Source organism: Physeter macrocephalus, chromosome 14 (genome assembly GCF_002837175.3).
Source record: "Physeter macrocephalus isolate SW-GA chromosome 14, ASM283717v5, whole genome shotgun sequence".
NCBI lineage: Eukaryota > Metazoa > Chordata > Mammalia > Artiodactyla > Physeteridae > Physeter > Physeter macrocephalus.
In genome coordinates, this window is record NC_041227.1 from 47,239,686 (window position 1) to 47,249,151 (window position 9,466).

General features: G+C 50.0%; 1 pseudogene; it reads left to right on the top strand.

The window, feature by feature from the left end:
• Window positions 1–7,690: 7,690 nt before the first annotated feature.
• On the top strand, window positions 7,691–8,750 carry LOC102985995 (small integral membrane protein 15-like; annotated as a pseudogene).
• Window positions 8,751–9,466: the final 716 nt, after the last annotated feature.

The following is a 9,466-nucleotide window of genomic DNA, read 5'->3' on the forward strand; positions in this document are numbered from 1 at the left end:
CCTTCCTCCCAGGCAGGCCCCAGTCCCCTGGAGCCCAAGGACCAGCCACACTTTCCAGACTGTCTCCCTGGGCTCCCTTCTCCGATGGGGCTGCCATTCCTTCCTGCTTGGTTAGCTCTCCAAAGGCTTCAATCTGATTAAAAAGAAAACCAGTTCCCAGCGTTTCTAGCTATTCTCAGCAGTTTGCCCTGAACTGTGTGGTTGTCCAATACTATAAGTGTGATTCCTCCATTTAATGGGAGACCTCCTACCCCCTGGAAATCCTCTGGATGAAAGAGGATTCCTAACTTGCACCACTGCCGGGAGGAATGTCGATCAGACCTCTCTGCCGGCCCCACCACCTGCAGCCCAGCCTGAGTGCTCACCCCACACAGCCCCGCAGAGCCCAGCGGGTGACACCTCATGGAATCACTTCTCCACCTTGGTCAGCATCCTTCAGCAGAAGTCTTGTGATTTTTTACTCAGAAATTCAGGCACATACATTATGCTTCACGTTATGCTCCTGCTTGTTCTGGCATAAAAGTAATGCCTTAAGTGGCTTACCAAGTCCGCTGAGCATTCCAGAAACACTCAGGTTCCCGTCCTGCAGCAGCTTCACAAGCCCAATTTGAGAAGCAAGGCTTTTGGTTGCCGCGTGAGAGAGTCCCTGTGCCGCTCGCCTTCACGTTGGTCTGGAGGAAACGCCGGAGACCAGATACTCCACTCCCTAACTCTCTCCTAAGCAAGGTGGGAGGTCTCTGAGGGGCCAATAAGGTGCAGTTTGCTTTTTTTAATGTTGTAATTTGGCCACATACAAGTGCAGTAGCCTCTAGGAGGCAGTAGCCTCCTAGAATTTTACTTGTGATTCTACTGGCCCCTAAAATCCCAAATCTGCCTGTGGGACACTGGTCCTTGCTAGTCACTGGGCCTTGGCCCACACGGAGTTGCTAACTGTGCTGTGCGGTGCCCATCTCTCCTCCGGCAGGTGGCAGCTTCGGAATGGCTCCTGGCACGCGATGCATTCACTTGCCGACGTGGGGACATGGCCCAGCTACAACCTGAGGTTAAGCAGGAAAGGCACTTGTCTCCGTGCCAGGTACCGCTGGGAACACAGCCAACGAAACAGTGTGGGACAGGGCAGGGATGTGAACAATGATTAAGGTCATTTCAGACAAAGAAAATAAACAGAGACCAGAGGAAAGACGGAGCCTACGTGGCTTCCCCAACCGGTCAGACATGAGGCCCACTCAATAGTGGGCCTCAGCACAGCCCTGGGAGCCCTCCCGGCCTCCGTACCCAGCACCCTGCCACCCACTTCCTGACTCTGGATGCTGGAGTCGTTTCCGACCATGGCAGCCTCGTGTCTCAACCCACAATCCTCTGCTCAGTGCCACACGTGCTGGAACTGGCAGGGCCCAACCCCCAGGAAGTCACACCCATCTTCACCCAACACACCTACTCCTCACTGAGCTCAAGCCTCACCATGTCCCAGGCCCACATCTGCGTGCGGGGGGCTGGCCTGGGCACTGTGGGGGCCCCTGCTCACACGGAGGTGTTGGGGGATGCACCACTGCACACCTCAAGCCTCATAGAGGCCTGCAGTGGGAGCTGTTGGGTGGGAGGCTTGCCACGTGGCCAGAATCACTACCCCAAAGGGACAGCAAGTCCACTCCTGAGAGCACTTCCTCCATCAAGGCCTTTAACTGATTCAAGGTCACACCTTCTGGACGAAACAAACCATCCGAAATGTGACCGGCATACCACCTGCTGAAACAGCATATCTATCCGTGCACACACTCGTGGTCCTCGGCATTAAGGAAAACGTGCTTTCCTCCTGCCCACGGGGAGGCAGTTGGTGGCGCAGCCACCTGGTCTTTAAGGCAAACATGCGCTGCTGCCTCGGCCCTGCACCCCTCGCCACGCTCACCCTGCTCCATCTCTGCACGTGCAGCCCTGCAGCACCTGGGAGCTCAAAACCCTCCGGGCCACGGACACTTCAGGGTCTGAGGCCAGGGGACCTAGAAGGGCGGAAGTGTGATGGAGGGAGGGGACTGCCGCGCTGCCCAGGGTCCCCACCCTGCCGATGCCACTCTCTTCCCTGAAGAGACCATCCACCGTGCACGCATCGGTTACCACGGGAACCGCAGCACAGGTCCTCAGTGAGCAGAGGCTGAAGCCCACTCGTGCCTTGGCCCTTCCTCCCGGGCAGGTCTAGGCCTCCACCTGCCTCTCCCCAGCCCACAGGCCACAGCTGCCACGTATCTTAATTCCTACACTGCAGTGCCTCCAATAGTGCTACGTAATTCATCCAGACTCCGCAGTTGTTTCCAACTGAAGGGCTGGTCAGAAGACCCTGACTCTGGAAATAGGAATCCCGCCTTCCTCTGTTTAGGGGAGCAGAGGGGGCAGTGTTGCTTCCTTCTCTGGGGTCTCCATCAACTCTTCAAGGTGCAAGAAAATCCAGAAACCTCTTGTCTCAAGGTCTGGCCCACGCTCACCCCCTCACTCACAGATGTGGCGTGAGGAGAGCTGCGGCTTGGGCTAGGCCTTGGTGAGCTCGCCCCACCTGCCGGACCCACCTGCCTGTCGTCAGCAGGAACCGGCCCCATTCCGCCTTCGGCTGGTTCTGTGACCACGCCTGGCTTCCACACCTGTAAACCGAGGAGAGCAGACCCAGAATGAGCCCCACAGGCCCACGCAAATTGCTAAGTGGGAGCGGGCGGCCTCGTCCTATGAGCAGGAGGGCAGAGTCTTGCTGCCCAGGAAAAGCATCAGGAGAGGTGGGCTCTGGTTCCTGTTCTCTGTTTTTAAACCCACAGAAAATAGTATAGTTACGGAATTCATGGGCAGGAACCACAACGATGCTGAATGAGTGTAAGAGAACATGGCTGACCTTCCCCACGCTGCTTCTGACAGAGAGCTTCTCTCTCTCTAAGCAAACTCGAGGATTTAACTTTTAGAATACGTAATTCATTTGTATATTCAAACATAAGAAAGGTTAAAGGTACACCCCTGTGAACAGCGGGGTTTATCATCCCCATTTCAGAGGATGAGGGGAGCTGCCATCTGGTCTGCTCGGCCGGCCTGCAGGAACACGGACGCTGCGTCCCCTGTGCTCCTAAAACCCTGGGTCCCTGAGAGAAGGCACATGATGTCTTGCACACAATTACAGAGCGCGGTGTGAGGGCTTCCGACACGCGTCCACCCTGTGCGGCCGCCACCGTGACCGAGAGGATGAACGCGTCCACAACCCCAGTTTCCTTGTGCCCCTTCCGATCCCCTGTCCAGCCCCACCCCCACCCATCACTGTGTTCTCTAGAATCTCACACAGGAGCACACGCCCCCTCTCGTCTGCTTTTCCTGCTGGCACATGGATTCTGCAGTCCACGCACGTCGGCCCTCTCATGCCGAGTGCTGCCTGAGGATTGGGGTGCTGAAGCGCGCCCTCCACCGCCCGGCAACCACTCTCCTCTGGGGCTGCACAGCTCCACAGCGGGCCAAGGCCAGAGCCCACCCTTCACTGCACCAGCTCCAGCGGCAGAGAGTGCAGTCCATAGAATGACGTGGGGGGAGAGCACCCAGACCAGAGCTCTCTCCCTGCCACCCTCAGGGAGCCCAGCACTGAGGGAGGAGCTCCCACCCAGACCCCAACAGACATGCGGGGCTCGCCCTGCGTCCGATCCCACCCGTCAGGAGGAAGGCAGACAGGGCGGCTCCCGATCAAGGCCACTTGCCCCAAAGCGCATCTTCTCACATTACAGCGCCCTCAAAACCACAGAAAAACGACGAAGACAAAGGCACAGATGGCGAGGACACTTCCTCATTTCACTTGTAAGTCCACCTTTTTTTTCCCATGCCACGTGGCTCACGGGATCTTAGTTCCCAGACCAGGGATCGAACCCGGGCCTTGGGCAGTGACAGCCCATGTCTTAACCACTGGACTGCCAGGGCCCAATCTGCCCTCACCACCACTCACCAGCTACTAACCTTGGGCAGGTTCCTCCCCTGCAAAGTGGACCGACAAGGGTCGCCTCTTTGAAAGGAGTCCAAGCATCCTACAGAACAGCATACACAAGGCAATGCCGAGGGCCAGACTATGCAGAAGGCCCTCAACTCAGATGGGTCCCCATGCTGTCCTGCACGGTGCCCCACACAAGGAACAGGACAAGGCTGTGTGGTAAAGGCTGCAGGTCACAGTCAAACCCCACAACTCCACCTAACTTCCTGTACGATGCTTAACGAAGCATATTCAAGGCTCTGAAGTCAGAAGAACATCATACTCAAGGGAGGCCAAGCACTCCTGACTTGAAAGATTCACAGAGGAGAAAGCTGGGATGGGGGGATCCACCTGTTATAATTTCCTCTTTGCCACAAATCTTTTATGTAGCTATGCTACGCAAACCAGTAACTCTTTATAATAACTGTTGAAAATTCACATTGTGGGTGAGGTGGATTATGGAGCCCATCTTCCCAGGGAAAAGATTATACATGTGTCAAGAAGACTCCAGAGGGATCCACATAGAACAGTGCTACCTCTGAGCAGTGGGGTATCAGATCGTTTTTCACTTATCTGTATTTTTCAATTTTCCAGCACCAAATATATTTCTTATATAACTTTGATAATAACACGTCCCTGGATGTTTATTGCTGCAGAGCAATTGTTGGTATCTATGGAACAGTATATATGAAGACCACTTTGAAAATTATAAAGCGCCATACAGAAGTCACATGTGGACCTTGCCAACGAGAGCTCAAACATGGTGACAACCAAACCAGAAACCCCGTTCCTCTCTGCTTAGTGTAAACACTGCAAATTTGAATCAGCTTTTCTCTGCTCACAACCGGTTTCTCAAATGTCAGCAGAAATATCTTCAGGACCTGGACTTACACAAATGTTTCACATCAGATTTTTAGGTTACATGGATTTGATGAAGAGGAAGTTTATGTGGTAGTGTTAAAAAGTGGAACAGGGCTTCCCTGGTGGCGCAGTGGTTGACAGTCTGCCTGCCAATGCAGGGGACAAGGGTTCGAGCCCTGGTCTGGGAAGATCCCACATGCCGCGGAGCAACTGGGCCCGTGAGCCACAACTACTGAGACTGCGTGTCTGGAGCCTGTGCTCCGCAACAAGGGAGGCCGCGATAGTGAGGGGCCCGCGCACCATGATGAAGAGTGGCCCCCACTCGCCGCAACTGGAGAAAGCCCTCGCACAGAAACGAAGACCCAACGCAGCCAAAAATAAATAAATAAATATATTTTTTTAAAGTGGAACAAAAAATGTTTCACAGAATCTGTCACCATGATTTTTAATAAATCATTCTCGTTTCAATGATGGGGGTCAGCCTGCATACGGCACTACCCTCCCCTGGAGACTTCAGCCCCTCCCTCCAGCTTTGACCACTCAAAAACAAGCTCCAAGGAACTTACCAGTTCCAAAGAAGTGCCAATCACACTTCACGCACTCACAGTCACAATAAACATTTAGAAGTGGCAACTCCCAACAAATTGCAGGCAATTCAGAGTAATTTACAGAGATGCTATCTATGCCTGTCCCCTGAGGTCTTTCAAACTGAGCCAGACACTCTAGACATGGGTCTTTGCTGATTTCAAAGCAGCAGATCCCATGGCAGACCCATCACCTCTTTAACACAGGTCTGAATCAGTCATCAGTCAATAACCTGAAGCGAGGCGGGAGGCTGAGGGCTGCAACCCTGAGATCCCACAGAACTCTGCTAAGGAGACAAGTTCTTGGGGCTGAAGCTACAAGAACAAATCGGTGACCTTCAAAACGTGGCTTATTAAAAATTTTAAAACATACACTTATGAATCTAGTAGTCAAAGTCAAAATTCTGTTCATATAACAGTATGATTTGTTCCCTTGAAGTAATTCAGAAATCAGAAACTCCAAGCCTCGGGTCACCCTTTTCATCTTGTAACATCACCATGTAATCCTCAACCCTTCTCTAAGCTAACAGGACACCCGTGTCTGCTTTCCTTGACGCAGCACATAGACGTCTATCCAGAAAGTGAAAACCTTAGGGAGAAACACAGATCTTCGGGTACTTTGCTTTTATAAGTTATTTGATTTTTCTGCTTATGAAGCTTTCTTTCACAATGTTTCAAAAGGATTTTCTTTTTTTTTAATTTTTTTTTTTTTTTTGTGGTATGCGGGCCTCCCTCTGTTGTGGCCTCTCCCGTTGCGGAGCACAGGCTCCGGACGCGCAGGCTCAGCGGCCATGGCTCACGGGCCCAGCCGCTCCGCGGCATGTGGGATCCTCCCAGACCGGGGCGCGAACCCGGTTCCCCTGCATCGGCAGGCGGACGCGCAACCACTGCGCCACCAGGGAAGCCCAGGATTTTCTTTTTAAAGGACGTTCACTGTATCCAAATGAACTTATGCTGACCACCTTATGAGAAAGCCCAACTAGGTAAGATACATCCACTGTTTCCATATGTACATAGGGTGGACCCTGTGAAAACAAAAGGCCTGGGCTGCTCTTATTTGCCAGTCTTTGTTCACCATGGAAATGTTTATCTTTATGTTATCTCCAGCACAACTGCAGGCGGCACCACAAAACTTTACATTCCAAAGCGAACCAAATTTCAAAGAACCAAGGGGCAAGTCTGACATTCCTTCAATGCTAGGATGTCTAAAAGCATTCTCTGTCACTGGCCTAACCCGGGCTCAGGCTGCCACCTCAGGGCACAGCGCCAGGCCTCATCAGGCCCCTTCAACACTGCAGTTTCCACACCTGTGGCCCTCGGAGGCTGCCTTGAGGGTGGAGCACAGCCACATGGCTGGGAATCCAAGACCAGCAGAGGACCGGAACCCCCAGTGGGGGCGGGAGGGCTCCAGCACAGGTATACCTGCGGGCCTGTTTTCCGCCCCCAGCAACAGTGCTGGCGACGTGGGCTCAAACGTGGGCCTGCTGTGCTGCAGAGCGAATGCTGAGCACAGCAACTCATGCTATGGCAGGTGCACGTATCCTGTGCACACACGGCATGTGGGGCTGAACCCGTCTGGCGTTTGTGCTGGGTAACGCTCTATCCACCAGAGCCCTGAGTCTGTTTCTCATTCAGGCCAGTTAGTTACGTTCACACTCTTCCCCAACAGTGAACTTGGCCACTAATCCACCCAGCCACCTTTGTCACATGGGGAACAGGGCAACAACACTCAGATGGATACAAGCAATAAAAATCCAAACAGGGCTTCCCTGGTGGCGCAGTGGTTGAGAGTCCGCCTGCCGATGCAGGCAACGCGGGTTCGTGCCCCAGTCAGGGAGGATCCCGCATGCCGCGGAGCGGCTGGACCCGTGAGCCATGGCGGCTGAGCCTGCGCGTCCGGAGCCTGTGCTCCGCAACGGGAGAGGCCACAACAGTGAGAGGCCCGCGTACTGCAAAAAAAAAAAAAATCCAAACAAAAGAAAACTCTAAATTTGTTTACAGTGATTAGTAAATTCATTTTACACCTGAAAAACGAATACATATGCAATAGGTCTAGAGTTTATACTCAATGAATACCACATTCTGTGTGATGGACCTAATTTTTTAGGTCACGTCCATTTCTCAAAAGAAAATTCCTACTTTAAAATGTATTAAGCATTAAAAATATAAGAATATGTTCATATTAATTTCTATATGTTTATAAAGACGCTTTGGAAGGACACACAATTATTCAGATTATTTACCTTTAGACAGTATTGAGAGGGTGAATGGGGTGGGTGTCTGGACCTTGAAGAACGTTTGAGTTGTATAACCCATGGAGCATTTACTCTGATTTCCACAAGGCGGGACAGCCTCTCTGCCAGAGGCAGCTTAAGGCAGGTCCAGAGAAACAGGGATGCCTATCAGGACTCTTCTCTTCACAGACTTTTCTGACTTTTAAAGCCACACAACAGAACTACCTAATATAAGCGTTCATCTAAATCAAGCTCTAAGTAAACAGCTGATATATAAAATAAAGTGAGCCTTGGATTTTGGTGTGCAAGGCGGACTTGCTTGTTGCACACCTCACCACCTGCAAGGACAATTAGAAAAACAGAGAGCTGGAAGTGAGGGTCCGAGCCCACCGTGCCGGGCGCGATGCAGGGGAGGCTGGTGGCAGCCACTGCCACGGTTTTGCCCCCGTGCCCAGCAGAGGTGGCCACCGCGCCAACGGCCCAAGTATATAGAATTTAAGCATTCTCTCAGAAGTGTATGGTAGAGCTAAAGAAGACAACCAACCAAGGGTCATTTGAAATTGTGATTGGCTAATAATCCCAGGACAAAATTAGAGATCACTACTCAAGCATAAGGCCTCTACAAAGATGTTTGATATAAAGGCTTGGGCTGAGTATATTGTGGAATGGGCTGCAAAGGACCCATATGGCTTCCTTACAACAGTTATTTTGGCCCTAACTCCATTGTTTCTAGCAAGTGCTGTACTGTCTTAGAAACTGGCCAAGATGATTGAGGCCAGGGAAAAGGAGCAAAAGAAGAAACAAAAAAGTCAAGAAAATACTGCAAAAGCTAAAGGACTAAAAAAGGACTGAAAGAATGAACAGGCTCTGCAACCAGAGGAAAATTGTCTGGAAAATTATGCAGCTTTGGAAGGACCCATTAAGGTTTCTTTTCCAATCTTATGACAGTATTATTTAGTAAACTAAGTCTGAGCATATGGAAGAATCATGTTAGTTCTCACCTGTACTGTAGCAACTTTCAGGCTTCGGTGTAGAAGTCTGTTGACAGTTACTGTAAATTGGCATTTATTATGCTACAAATTCTTTATAACTGATTTAGTCATTTGCCTTTTTGCAGCATATGTACTAAAGTGAAAACATCCTGTGGAGAAAAATGGCTTTAGATTATGGACTCTATTCAAATAATGGCTTAAAATGGGGTCCTGTTCTGGACAAAGGTGATCAAGAATGTAAAAAATCAGAATTGTCCTGAGGTGAAAAGTGTGCTTTGGCTTAAAAGAGATACAGTGTATTAATCACATCTTTTATCATTATTACTTATTTCTTGGAATAAAATCATTTCTGGCTTCCTCAAAGCAAAATAATGTTATTCAACGAGTACTTCTATTTTCTGTATTTTTCTCATTTTAGCTTTTGAGATACTGGTAATTACCAGACATTCTGCATTTTTTAAAATCTAATTTTTATAAAGAATTCTCTTATTATCTTGACTATGTAGAATACCACTTACTGGATAAAACAAGTTTTGTACTTATGAACACTGCCATTTTCTTAGTGATGACTTGAGTAGAGTAACACTGATTTAAAGCTTGGAGTAAAATTGCCAAGCCTTGTAGAACCAGTTAATTCTCACTTGTGCTAAGTAGAAATGTGAAATACTTAAAATGTCTTATCAAATAATTTGCTGATTATATAATACCACTTTTGTTTTCTATTCCATTCTTTTAATTCATGTGGTAGTGATGTCCTTTACTTTTTTGATCAAACAGGTTCATGGTGAAAATTAAAATTTCAAATTTCTTTTAAGGAAC